The 15,247-nt window shown below is 35.3% G+C and overlaps 1 long non-coding RNA gene across 1 annotated transcript; it reads left to right on the top strand.

Annotated features, from left to right (window-relative positions):
- Nucleotides 1–14,263: 14,263 nt before the first annotated feature.
- LOC110795301 (uncharacterized) lies at nucleotides 14,264–14,894 on the top strand. The gene is made up of 2 exons (XR_002535216.2): nucleotides 14,264–14,429; nucleotides 14,552–14,894. It is a non-coding gene; the product is annotated as an uncharacterized lncRNA (long non-coding RNA).
- The last annotated feature ends 353 nt before the right edge of the window (nucleotides 14,895–15,247 follow it).

Genomic DNA, 15,247 nt, shown 5'->3' on the forward strand with positions numbered 1-15,247 from the left:
AATACAACTTCCAAAATCCAATTTCAAAATCCAAGTTCAATCTCAATTAGTGGACCATCCCATTGATCTTACTAGGCCTTTTCCACTCAAAATCATATAAGGCAAGTCAAACTCGGGCGCCGACCCACAAAACCGAGCATGCTGGGCCCCGTCCCGTAAAACCGGAAATTCAAAAACCCGAGAAAGGCTTATTTTTAGACGCAAATTCAAGTCTTAACCTCCAAGAAAACACTACACGCCAAACATCGTACTATTCATACGAAGGTACACCCATACAAGACAAATCAAGGACGACATCTTTCCGTCCTTTTTGGCGGCATTCAGGCCACGTCAGCAGCGCACAACGCTAGCCTGGCGCCAGGCGCTGGCGTGTGCTGGCGTTTTGCACCATTTCCTCCTATAAATACCCCTCATTTCCATCGAAAAAAGGAGGAGAACAACACATACAACGTCGTAATTTCGACATTACTCCTCACAATACAAACTCCAAAACTCCTCAAAACACATACAAAATTCCTAAATTCAAAAGCAATTGGGAGCTCGTGCCTGAGCCTAACTAGGTAAATCTGAATCCCATTTCAATTAATCATGCTATTTTGATTTCAAATGATTAGCAAGTTGGTGTTTTTTGCCATAAAAAACACCACTTGCAACAATCATACATGCTTTTTCAAAAATACAAACTTTTTCAAAATACAAAATACAAACTTTCAAGGTTCAAGGATGTTCAAAGTTGCTTACATTCGTCTCTTTGAACTAGAATCACCTTCAAATGTGGAGTAATCAAAGATGACACCTTTTTAGCATTTAAAGGTTTAGTCTTTTGAGATTCAAGACTCCATTTTTCAATATACAAGTTCAAGTTTTCAAATTTCAAGATCCCACCATGTTTAGGGTTGTTCATAACTACCTCTCTAAACTAGGATCATTTCAAGTTCAAATTTCAATCATTTCAAGTTCAAACCTTTCAATATTCAAGCTTTCAATTTCAAGTTCAATATGCAAAATCTAGGACATTTGGGTTGAGCAACCTCTCCCAAGTTGAGATTTTTGGCTTTGAATTCATGTCGGGCGCACTTATTTTTAAGGAGCCGCTTGGCGTTCGAATCTCATGTGCCCAAGTACAAATTTCAATTATGCACCTTTCAATATCGCAATTTCAATACCGCACCTTTCAATATCGCACTTTCAATATTGCACCTTTAATATCGCACTTTCAATACCGCAATTTCAATACCGCAATTTCAATTTCGCACTTTCAATTCCGCACCTTTACTTTCCTAGTCCATTTCTAGGAAATGTGGACCTACTCCCTAGTCCTTTTCTAGGGGGTCTTGTATTTACTAATTCCGCACTTTATTTAGTATTGTGATGTTGCTTTATGTGCTTTATCGCTTTCATCACCAACATGCTAAATACAACAAAATACAAAGGTTACATCACGCTTAACGAAAATATTTTTGGACAAACCGGCCTTAGGTTCCTTAAATCAATCTTTAAAGCAAAGTGACCACCGTACAATTAGAAATTCTATTTTGCTCTAAATTTCAAACCCACATAGTCTAATCTTAGGGTTTATTTTCGAAATAATGTTGTGCCAACGTACTTGAATATTTCTAAAGCTCGCCGAATAAGCATTTTCGTTCCCGAGCCCGGATCTCACCCATCTGTTTCAAGGGTTTAAGGCCTTATCCAAAAATAGAGTCATTTTGCGGTCTTCCCAAACAGGACCTAAAATAAATTTTGGTGGCAACTCCTTCGAGGTGCAAAAAATAATTCAACGGTTCTCTAAACGAACCGCCGCGTGCCAACTCCCCTTGTAGGAAACGGGAAAATATAAACAAAAAAAACCCCCCTACAAGTAAGCTGTGGATTAATATTATTAATTCCACTTGAACTGAAGCGGCCTCTAGCTAGGCATTCAGTTCACTTGATCTCACTGAATTATTAACTTGTATAATTAACACTAAACCGCATTTATTAGACTTACCATTAAATGCATACTTGGACCAAGAGCATTATTTCCTTCAGTCTCCCACTTGTCCTTAAGGACAAGTGTGCATTTCCAAATTCCTTTGTCGCTAAATGCTTGCTCTTGAACATAAGGTAAGAGTTGTCATCATTATTATGTCCATAGGTGTTTCTCGGTTTCAGAGTTCAACTGATCAAATAAACAGATAATCATAGCCTATGATTCATCTGAGCACGACCATGCATTTCACAGTTTCTAGCTCTCCGAGTGGCCTTGTACAACTTTCAGCATCTCATCCCGATTAATGGGAGGACAATCCCAATCTTATGATCTTGAGATTAGACTTCGTTTGATAGGTGATTACCCGAGCGTTGCCTTTATAGCCTCCTTTTACGGTGCGACGGTTGACAACGTCAAAGCAACTAGTTCTCAAACAAGTAATCTCAAATCACTCAGGTATTGAGGATTAATGTCTAATAATTTTAATGAAATTTACTTATGACAGATTTTCATCTCTTACAGGAAAGTTTCATAGGTCTGCCCGATACTAGTCTTCCCAAAGTAAGTATTTATGCAAATGATTGCGACATTGCCATGTCCACATAGTTCAAGAAACAGAACTACTAGTCATCTTGCATTCTAGTCGTCTAGTGTTTTCTATTCGTCCATCTTTATAGGAAACTCCGACCAGGGACCTTTTTTTCAACTTTTGACATTCAAGTTCACTTGATAGACATTTCTTAGTCACAGGACTGGTCCTGACAGTCTATCTTGAATATATCGTCAAATTGAAGGGACTCGTCATTTAATACTTAACCAAGATTAAATGGAATATGAAAATACATTTCATATATGATAAATGTTCAACCCCAATGTTTTACAACCATGGGCCTCTAACCCATCTTTAAAACAATTCATGGATTTCAAAGCTATGCTTGATTTCCAGTGCTACAATGTGAGTGTTGCTTCTTACTTGTTGCATAGGTTTAGTTATCATGCTTTTCCAATCTTAATATCCCTTTCATCGAATGTCTTTCGAGATGGGATGATAAGATCTTTTGAGTTTGTTTATTATGTGATCTAGTCTTTCTTACTTAAATAGTGGTTCTACGCATTTTGCAATGAAGAACCATTAAGTCAACATACATGTGATCTACCCAAGTTCAGTGAAGAACTCTTTAACATAAACAACCCTGTTTTATTGCTTCTCAGGCAATAAGTACTTTTACTTCAACTGTTTAGGTTGCTAGTGATGCTTTGTTTGGACTTACTTATCCAAGCAGTTCATAGATATATGGAAGACTTTCCAGCTATTTCATAGAACATAGAAATTAATATTTTAATTTCCCACGCAACAACTCTTGGTCTCTAATCCATGTTGCCATTTCAAACCACGATGCTCTTTAGCTCGTACTTGCCAATGGTTAACTCCAAATGGATCTTGCTTGATCCTTTGCCAGTGTTTATGCGTGTAGCATCAATATTTAGCATATCTTTATTTCCTTGAATCAAGAACTATTCTTATGTACTTTTTCAAGTACTATAAGTTTTTCTTGATCTTAATCTAGTTGATCTTTACTTAGATCAATAGAGATTGGTATATGTTCGTCATGCCTAAAGTCATACGATACGTTTTTGGCGATCCTCATATTATATTATACATGATAAATTCTTTTGCAGAATAATTCCCAATTGAATTCTATTCATGTAACTTTAGCTCATTCTAGTTTCAGTAGATACTAAATCCAGCTAAATTCTTTGACATATAATATAGGTTAAGAATCTCATTTAGATCCTTTGATGTTTAACTTAGTAAATGCTTATACATAGTTCAAACCATTACTTAGATTTAGTCATATGGGTCGAATATCTCCAATGGAGGCTTTCGTGTTTGATTTAGTAAATGCCATTACTTAATCTAAAACAATATCATAAGATCTTTGTAAATAGATCTTAATACCCAGTATGTACTAAGTTTCGCCTTGATCCATCATTGATGAATAATTTCAAATCTAAGTCATTAGCATTTGAATGTTATTTCACAATGGAGATATATGTGTATGATACACATAGGACCAAATTAAGTTTTACGTACTCCCACTAAACTTCTTATACATCTATAGGAATCATGTACATTTTATGAAACTAAAATACTTATTAGTTTCACTAAAATACATTTCCAATTCCCAATTGCTTGCTTAAATCTGTACTTAGATTTCATAAGCTAGCTTTCCTTCTCAAGTATTTATTTGAATCCACAAATCCTATGACATACCATGTACATAGTTTCTTCCAACATTTGATTGAGGAATACGTTTTGTCATCCAATTGCCATATGTGTATCAATATGCAATCAATGCTTGATTTATAGACTTGAGCATTATGATTATGCATGAGGCTTCAACACAATCCACGCCGTGAATTTGCTTGTAACCTTTAGCAACTAATCTAACTTTGTGTGTGAACACAATTTCATGTTTGATGGTTTTTATCCTTAAAACAAACTTGCAACCAATAGGTGTGAAACTATTCTTGCAAATCAACAAAATTTCAATTTTGTCATCAAAATACTAAGTATGTTTTATGGTCTTTAACCAATTAAACATTTGAGTCTTTATATGGCCTTTAACCATTTTAGGGAATCTAGGTTTCGTCATAGCTTTCTTACAAGTCATTAACTCATTAATCTACATGTAGTTTGACTGCAAGTTGTAGGTTTCTTCACTATCTAATAGAAGAATCTCATAGTTTCAGTGACCTGAACTCTATGTTTCTTCACTATCTAATAGAAGAATCTCATAGTTTCAGTGACTTGAACTCTATGTCTACTTGGGTATAGAACATCAAACAATAGAATACCAACAGGCACTTTGAGAGTCCTTTGAATATTCTGTTCTCCTTGAAGCACTTGTAAAGTTTTCTAAGAGATGTCTATTCTTTAAAGCCACTTCTAAAGTCCTTAAAGAATAAGTGTTTCGGATTTTCTGAAGAACTTCGAAAAGCCTCCGGAATGTCCGTTTATGTTTGTTGTTCGCCTCGAAGACTTTCGAGGTCTATTTTTTCCCACTTTTCATTTTGGAAACGAATCTCCAAAAGGACATTATTTCGAGCAAATAAACATTATGTTCTCAAAAATTCGTGGTAGAAACAATACCCTTGTGTCTCATTTGAATAAATCACAATGAAACATATATCTATACTTGGGCCTTAGTTTGTCGAATAACAAACACTAAGCTCCCACTGAGTTTAGCAACTCTTTAGATATTTATTATTGAAAAGATATTCTGAAATAACTTTTCAAAAGGTTTGACGAATTTGGTTTAGTTTGGTGGTAGTTGAGGATTTTGTTTTTTTTTAGAAATTATAGGAAAAGTCTTTATGATTCATCATTGATCGAATCAAGTACTAATTGACTTTGATCATTCTAACGTATATATGGAATATCTTATGGAGCTAGATCGTGAAATTACAACACACAGTCATTGATGATCATTTTTGGTCTTAAAGTAATCATCGTCATAATCTAACCTAGATCTTTATGATTTCTTTCCATGTGGATTTTATACTTCTGAATCTTTGAACTAGCCAAATAGATTCAAACTTATATCACTTTGAGTAAATAAGTCCATATTCACTCAAAACCATGTGAAATAATAAAGTCATAAAATCTTTCTTTAGCTTTGAACTCTATTGTCTAGGTGTTCTAACAATAGTTCATATCTTTTGTTACTTTTAACAAGTAATACTAGCTTGTCTTGAATGATCTAGAAATCAATCAACTTTCAAAAGTCCATCAAAATAGAGCTTTTGAATGTTAACTTGTTGACATGGTCTAAGCAACAATGCTAAAGGTTTATGGAACTCAAATCAAGAGATTGATTCGAACCTAGTAAAAGTTCTTATTGTTAAAGATTTGTTTGTTTTAATCAAGCATATTGACTCAACCCGTAAATGACCATTTCATTCAAATAAACAAACAAACATTGTTTTTGTTTTTCTTGAATGTGAGTCTTTCTGTGTTTTAAGCAGAAATTTAGGTATGCTGATTATGGAACAAAATAGCCATTAATTTCCAGCCTTGAAAGGACTTAAAACAAACTAGATGACCCTACAATTAATGTAGCATTGCCATGCTTCATTTCCCACTTGTAGGTCATTAGTGTAGCCTAGCTTCCATTGTTTGAGTTATTACCGAAGTAAGAACCTCAAGCGGTATATGATACCAAGGAAGTTTGATTGCTAGGTCACTTCTCTTTAAACATGGAATCGTAAATTCCTTTCACTTGTTCCTTGTTTTCCTATTTCTTGTACCTTTTCTTATAGTTTAAGAATTGAATTCTTTAGTATTGACTTTTATACTTTGTTTAGACATGTCCAATGTTACTCCAACAAAGTTCTAACAATTTTATTAATGTTGAATATTAAGTTTCAACTAGATGATCTTACCAGAAGCTTCTAAAGTTCTCTAAGCATCGATCTATTCGAATGTCTAGAGACTAGACTCATTCGAGAATTTAAATGGACAAAGATATTAGGTTGTTAACCATTGGTAAAGCTGAGCATTTTTAAACTCAATGCTTTATGATCTCAAAACTACATTGTATTTTGAATTCACAAGCACCAATCGGTTTGCCATTCGACTTTGATACTCGAAAAACAACCATAAAAGTCGCTAAAAGAAACGTACATTTTAAATTGCTCACTTTCTCTCATTTCCGTGAATCGTTCTTGGATTCACTACGAATCGAGAAAATTTACTGTTACCTTTCTAAAAGGATTTACTGCAGTGCAAGATATTTAATTATAAACAATAATTAAAACATACATTGAAGCATGCAAAGTCTAAACATTTATCATGAGTAATAACTTGCAAAATTAAAGCAATCATGCAATTTAAACAAGTCATTGGCATTTTATTCGAGTTTTTGTGTTCCGACAGGTGTGAATAAAATGATTCCAAGATCCTTAAATCATTGAAAAATTAAGCACATTATGTATTTAGACTCAATTCTAAAATATTTTAGGTAAGCAAAGCCTTTGCTAATAGTCTAGAAACTACTCTTGGTTGATAGACACGTCTAAGAACTTATTAGGAAAACCTATCTCATTTGCCACGACATAAAAGGACTCCTTACTTATATCGTTGAGTTTCACCAAAACTAACATATACTCACAATTATTTGTGTACCTTACCCCTTTATGATCAATAAGTAACACCTCGCTTAGGCGGAAAACTATTACTAAGATTGATGTAAAGGTTATCCAAATAAGTGTTATTTTGGCATGGCACCTTTTAACTCAATTTTAAAGTTTGGAACTTAAGGCTCTTACTATGTTGGTTAGATTTTAAGTGAACTAAAATCCTTAATTATACAACATAATCAAGCCATAATCTCATGCATAATTAAGACATATTTAAAGCAATAAATAATTTAAACATGCATAAGATATAAATGTGATCTAGTATGGCCCGACTTCATCTTGAAGCTTCAACTTCAAACTCCGTCTTGAAAATGGATTGGAAACTTCGTCTAGAATTTCACCATGGGAGGCGCCATTTTCTTCAAATAGGATAAACTATAATTGAAACTAATTACAACTATTTGATGATACGCATACCATATTTAAATTAAAAACTTTGGTGCATTAGACCAATTTTACATTCAAATTAATGGTACGCAGACCATATTTTCTATCCTATTTGGGCCATACTAGTCACTTTCAATAACCTGCAAAACAGTACATATACAATATATACCATTCACCCATTCATTTATCAATGAATGGCCCACATAGCTGGTTAGTAGAACATATTATGCATCACATAAATATTTGCAGCAATTAATCAAGGCTTCCAATAATCTACCAATTATTCAATCCTTATTAATTCTAATCAAGTTGTTTTAACCTTAAAGGATTGTAGACCTAATCAAGAGTTTATGACTAAAAGCTCCCACTTAAACCAATAAATTTACATGCTTTACTAATTTTAAACATAAAATTGTATTTCCTAGTCTAACCGGAAACATACAAATTTAATTAAAATTTAAAGCTCATATAAATTAATAATTGAATCCTTTAATTTATTTTCAGTTGAATTAAATAAATAAATTTAAATTTATTCAAGGTTTTAATTTTAGTAAAATAATTAGTATAAATAGAATTTATAATAATTAGATTATTCAAAATTAAATTCCGAGAAAAATTAAATTACTAATTTTAAAATTAATTAAAATCGTTTCCGAACTGAAAATTCAAAATTAAATTCAAAGCGCATCAATCGGATCAAGACGAGGCCATGCATGGGCTTGCGCCCATGCCCCGTCGAGTGCACGAGGCAGCAACGCCCCTCAAATGATCGCATGGCAATGCACGAGCAGGCCATACGCAGCCAGCTCAGCCACGCATGCGCGCAGCCCGCTATGCTCGACGCGTTTTGGTCTGCTCGCTGGGCGAGGCAGCGCGCGCTGTGGCGCAGCATCCCTCGCTCCCCACGAGCGCCTGCTCGCTCCTTGTGCCTTGCCTCATCGCCCATCGCCCATGGCTCACAGCACACACGCCTAGGAAGCCTTTGCCTTGCGCGCATGCCATGCCTGTTGCTCGCTGCAATCGTACCGCATGGGCGACGAGCTCCCTTGCTCGTCGTCGCATGCCCGCACTATACAACACCCCTTAAGGGTTACACGTAGCGTCCATTGCTTTGTGCGTTCAACATTCATGAGCGAATTATATAAAAAATTAAAAAAATTTTAATTCAAATTTATAGACAAATTAATAAATCATATTAATTTCATAAATTTAGCGCGAAAAATCGAAAATTTATTATTCAATTAATTTCCGATTATCATGGATTCAAATCTAGGTCATAAAAATTTAAAATTTATCAAAAATTAACAGTTTTTATGGTGGATTTTAATCATGGATACCTAATTAAATTGTCAATTAATTATGAAAATCAAATCAAATTCTAAATTATTCGAATTTCAACAAATTAATTACAATTACAAATTAGGTTGTATAATTAACAAGCTTAGGCATAGAAATTTGTTAAACATATACAGTAGGTCAATAAAAAATTCAAGATTTAACAACAAGAAGCGCAAATATTTAATTTAACATCTTAAAATTACAAATTTTGCGTTCGAAAAACTAAAACCTTCGAAAAGTCATAGTTAGGCTTCGAATTTGGGAATTCTGGGTTCGGCATCAAATCTTTTATTTTAGTCAAAATTTTAAAACACCGTTTACATGCGAAATACACTATAAAATTATACGATTCCGACCATTATTGACTAAACTGCCGAAAATTCTGCGAACATATAATTAAATTAATAATCGCACGAATTTGCAATTAATTACAAAAAATCAAAAATTTCGTACATTAATCACCCCTTTAATTCATTGCAAATTCATAAAATTTAACCATGTTAACTAATTATTATGGAATTAATTAGAGGCCCGTGATACCACTGTTAGGTTATGATACATATAATTGAATATAAATCATGCGGAAAAACCATAAAGCCAGGAATCCAAATTAATTGCCACATAACAATTAGCATAATTTAGGACACATACACTTTGTAGCGTGCCCTCCCTAGCTGCGCCCGAACCGAACAAGAACAAGTCTAGGACTCCAAATGTCGTCCCTCCGTAGATAGTCCACAGCACGTTCGGATCCGCCTTAGATTTAATTAACTAGAATTGCACCTAAGGTTCTATGAATATTTTCGGATATTATGAAAAATAATATACTTAGTTTTAATCCTTAAAACTAGATGTATGATTGAAAATTATGTCATCATAAATTTGTGAATGCCATCACATATTTATAGAGTAGGAATATGGAATTGGAATTTTACTAGGACTCAAGAATTCTAACTCTATTAGAATTAGAGTTCCCTTAAACTAGTAATTCAGAACATTAATCTAATCCTAATCGCTTAAGGATTCGATGCATGCACAAACTCCAACACGCACACGAGCACGGCCCACATGCGAGCAGGCCATGCCCGCGCGCGAAGCCTATTCGCTGGCAGCCCACACGAGCTCGCTGCCCAGCAGCCTTGGTGCTCGCAGCCTTGGCGGGCTGGGCCGGCCTTGCGCTGGGCCTGGCGTTGCCTTGGGCTGTTGTGACGCGCGCTGGGCTTGCTGGACGTGGGCCTGGCTTCGCGCTGGGCCTTCGTCTAGCAAGCTCGTCCGATGCTTAATTCGTACGACGCGCTTCCGATTAATTTTCCGATTCCGAATTCTTTTCTGATACGAACAATATTTAACATTTCCGATTCCGGAATTAATTTCCGTTTCGAACAAATATTTAATATTTCTGTTTCCGGAATTATTTTCCGATTCCGATAATATTTCCGATTTTGACAATATTTCCGTTTCCGGCAATATTTCCGATTCCGGCAATATTTCCATTTCCGATAATATTTTCCGATACGTACCATGTTTCTGTTTCCGGCAACATCTACGACTTGGATAATATTTATATTTCCGATACGATCCATATTTCCGTTTCCGGCAATATCATCGTTTCCGGAGTATCCATAATTTGCCTTTGACGATTTCAGCTCCCACTGGAACCGAGATCCGTCATTCCGAATATCTATAGATGGAGTATTTAATTCCATTAAATACTTGATCCGTTCACGTATTATTTGTGTGACCCTACGGGTTCAGTCAAGAGTAAGCTGTGGATTTATTAATTCCACTTGAACTGAAGCGGCCTCTAGCTAGGCATTCAGTTCACTTGATCTCACTGAATTATTAACTTGTATAATTAACACTAAACCGCATTTATTAGACTTACCATTAAATGCATACTTGGACCAAGGGCATTATTTCCTTCAGAACCTCCTACGGTCTTGTTAGGTGGACTCTCTCTCTTGGTGACGGGTGCGGTCCAGACCCGTATTTAACATGGTATTAGAGCTAGACCCACAGCTGTTAATCACTTAATAAGGCCAAGGGGCTACTCCCCTTATTGTCATATGGTTTTAAGGTGGAACTTCCTTTGGACTTATTAAGTGGACTCTCTCTCTTGATGGCGGGTGCAACCCAAACCCGTATTTAACATTTTATGAAGTCATTTTGGGATTCTATCGTCCTCATCATTTTTTTTAGTTAAATCTTTCTTCCAATAAAAATTTGTTAATCCAAATTTTCTTTTTGAATATGTGATTGTATTTGTTATGTTTTGGTTAGACTGTCTTTGTAGAGTGTTTAGAATTGATGGGTTTTCCGGTTGTGTTTGTTGTTCAACTTGATTGTATTTGTTAGGTTCTGGTTGACTTTGTCGAGTTATTGTTTCAGTTAGTTTCTGCATATATACCCAATTCTCATATCATATATTTTTGATAATTTGATAGATGTCAATTCCAGTCAATGAGGTTAAGTACGAAGATGATGTTGTTGAGATTGATGCTATTGGAGGAGTTGGGTGTGGAATGAAAATATTGAATCTTACTTAATAAGCATGATAGAGGAAGAAGTGAAAGCGAGAAATAGACCAACAACCCCCCTTACTAAGCCAGCTTGAAGATGTGCAAGGATGGAGATCCCTTGTTCATACATTATATTATGGAGATGAAAATGTTGAACTTGAAGATGATGGAATATACAATAGATCTGAAGAATATCGGAGTTTCGAGATCGTTTAGCAAAACGATTGTGGGAAAGACAAATTTCTCAATGAAAGTAGAATAAGGGTATATCATATTTAATATTTTATTTTGGTAAAAATAGTTTGGTTGTATTACTTTTGTAGTTTTGTCATTACAATTATGTTACGACGTTATGGAGTTAATTATACCCATCAACTATTAGTATTTTTTTGATGCAATCAACTATTAGAGGATTATACAAATTGACATAGCAATAAACTATTAGTATCATCAATGTTGAAATGGGTAAGATGATGGCAACAATAATAATAATACAATAATAATATCTTCAAGAGTTGAAGCTTGGGCCTAGATATTACGTAAGAGTAATAAGGTTTTAGTTATCTGGAAACAAAAACTAAAACGGTTTTAAGGAAAAAAAACAAAACTGAAACAGTTTTGAGAAAATAGAAAACCAAAACTGGGATCAGTTTTCTGTTTTTAAGTTTTTGTTTTACTCCGTTTCAAATGATGTTTAAAAGTTTCTTTTTATATTGCGTTTTACAATATTTTTAACATAAAAATTTGCAAAGTATTATCTTACTCCTCTTAACCGGTAACATTTACAACTTTTTATCAACTTTTCAATACTTTATACAATTTTTTCTTGCATCCACCCACATTTTTACACATATACTCCCTTTGTAATTATTTAAGGGAAACATTTTCCTTTTAAGGCCGTATTTATTTAAGAGATACACTTGTCATATTTAGTAACTTATCAACCCCACCATCTAATTAAATAACGTAAGTTTGCTAAAAGGGACCTTTTATAGTCCAAATTTTGCGAGAAGGGACTGATAAGCGTATTTTCCGTCGTTGAATAGAAAACCACCTATGCAAACAATATTTATAAAACCACTTCAACTACCGGCAAGCGGTAAGCAAAGGGATCGTCCCAAAGAAACGGTGAATTATTGAGTTGGAAGTCAATCTAGTTCGAACAAAGATTTGTTTTGAATTGTCACTTTTTAAGAGTCTAAAAACAAATAAAGAACTATGTAAAATTGAATCAAGAAAGGGAAACGTTAGGGAGTCGGGGATAGCCTAGGGAAACCGGGGGAAATCAATTCAACTATTTAGCAATGGTGATCATGCAACGAAATAGTGATTAGGCAAACGGCATCTAAAGACGAACCCGCCACCTCTCGGATAGGGAACGCTAAGCGTCTAATCCACGGAAGAGCTTTCGCCTAATCCTAGACTAAACTAACTAGCATATAATAGGTACCGCCATTTGATCAACACAAGATAGGTCCACAATGTCTTGCCAAACCTATCCTATGGTTCCACGGAAATCTAATCGAATAGCATTTGCAACTACCACTCAACTAGCATGGATTTCCTATCATCAAATCTTATTTAATCACATGAATCAACCAACAATCAATAATCTATTTCCCCTAATTCATCCCCTAGTTTCTCCCCTTTCCCTAACCTAAAACTACTCACTAATCATCCTAACAATCAAGCTATCCATTAGTTCAAAACTAGCTATCATGAGATTAAAGGAGAAGAAGTAGAGAATAGGAAACTCAATTTCACAATCAAATCAAAAACTGAAAATCAAAGTAACAAGCAAAATTGAAATCAAGAACTCAAGGTATTGAGGAATTGCAAAACAATTATCAACTAAGCAAGTGCAAGAATTAAAGAACTAAGAATTCAATTGCATAAAGAAGAGAAGAGTTGAAGAAAATTACTGAATTGATGCTTGGAATTAAAGAGTTTCTCTCTCTAGATTGAAGAACAAAATCACAAAACCTCTAGAATTCAAAGTGTAAAAATATGAAATGTAAAATATGAAAAGCGTCCAATGAAAATAATCAAAAATCCTATTTATACTAAACCCAAAAAATAAGAGTTTTAAACTCGAAAACTGAATCCCGCGCAGCCGTGCGATCGGGCAGACCCAGGTGCGATCGCATCGGTGCGATCGTGCTGTGCATCAATGCGAACGGGCCCTGCGACGATTCTTCTCCTTCGTGTCGTGCGAACGTGCCCAACAACCGTGCGATCGCACGGCTGTAACTTGGCTAATTCTCAGAAAATCCTCGTGTGCTCGCACAGGAATTCAGTGCGAGCCCACCGAAATTCCGTGCAAGCGGGCTCCTCCGCGGTGCGATCGCACAAAATCACTCATAGTTCCTGCATCGATTTTCCAGATTTGTGCGAGCACACGAATTTGAGGCACGAGCGCACACACTGCCTTGACTTTTGGAGCCAACTCTGTAGACCCGTGCGAGCGCACAAAATGTCCGTGCGATCGCACGGCACCTGCTCGAGCAAATCTCAGTTGTTTTTCCATCATTTTCAACATTATCACCTGAAAAGCACAGAGATGGAAAAGGGGAATAAAAGAACAGCAAAACTATATAAAACTAACAAAAAAGCATAATAAAACTCTATAAAATCCTAGCCTAGAGCGACATAAATGCCGCTCATCAGGGACCTTTAAAAAAATTGTGAAAACAAACCTAAACATAAAAATTATTTGCGAAAGACAAAAAAATAACATTTTTCGGCATTGACTCGTCGTTTTCGGCGTTGTCTCTTACGTGCCACGCACGTGTTCCCTCATTTTGTTATTTGCACCCCTTTCCCTTCAAAAGTACGTACACTGGCTTTAACCACCAAACAAAAAAATCCCTCATTTCTTTCTCCCCCCTCTGTTCTTCTTCCTCCTTCAACCCCAACCTCGAAAAAAATGCAATTCCCTCTTCAAATTAAATTGAACAATGAATCACTGCAATCATCTCCATCATAATTCGAGTTTGGGCAAGAAGTATCTGGTAAGAATTCGTTTTAATTTTGTGGAATTTTAATGTCGGAAAATTCTGATTTTTTCACCCAATTCTGTAATTCAATTTAATTGGATGTTGTTTATTACTTGTTGCTATAATAAACGTCCCAGACATTGACCTCCAAGTCCTCTCACTGGCGTCTGCAGAAGATGTGCTTACTGATTTTATCACAATTATTTGGGGAAAGGAAAGGAGGGGGGGTTGATTATAGTTATGGAATGTATTTACCCTCTGCTCTATAATCCTCCCTTTTTTCTCAGTAAACAAGTATAGTTGGCTTAATTAACTTAATTAACGTGTTAAAGTTGTTAATTGTTTATTATGCCTTAACAATGCCTTTGTATCCTCCTGGCAGTGGTTAAAACTTAAAATTGTAAGATTGGTCTTTAATCGCACAAGTATAGGTTCTCTTCGTACTTCGCAGTTGGGTAATCGATAGTTGTTTCTCATGTATTTTGTTAATGGTTGTTAATTACTCTGTGATACCTAGTAATGCTGGATCTATGAGAGCACGATTAGGATGATTTTATCATGCTCGATCTATTATAATACGGATCGGAGTAGTATGTATTCATATGAGTCGTCAACTTTTCCGTGATAGAACAACACCACTCTTTGTAGCAATGACAAATCCCCACATGCCTTGATAACAAAAGGGTATGTAAACATATTAGGAACAAGGTCCCGAGATGAAAGCATATCAACAAAAAGTTTAAGAACCTCAAATGGTGAGCCGCTTTGTGAGTGCATCTTAATAATGGCATTGTACAAGAACAACTTTGGTTGGGAAATTCGTCGAACAGCTT

This window comes from Spinacia oleracea, chromosome 3 (assembly GCF_020520425.1).
Source record: "Spinacia oleracea cultivar Varoflay chromosome 3, BTI_SOV_V1, whole genome shotgun sequence".
Classification (NCBI taxonomy): Eukaryota; Viridiplantae; Streptophyta; class Magnoliopsida; order Caryophyllales; family Amaranthaceae; genus Spinacia; species Spinacia oleracea.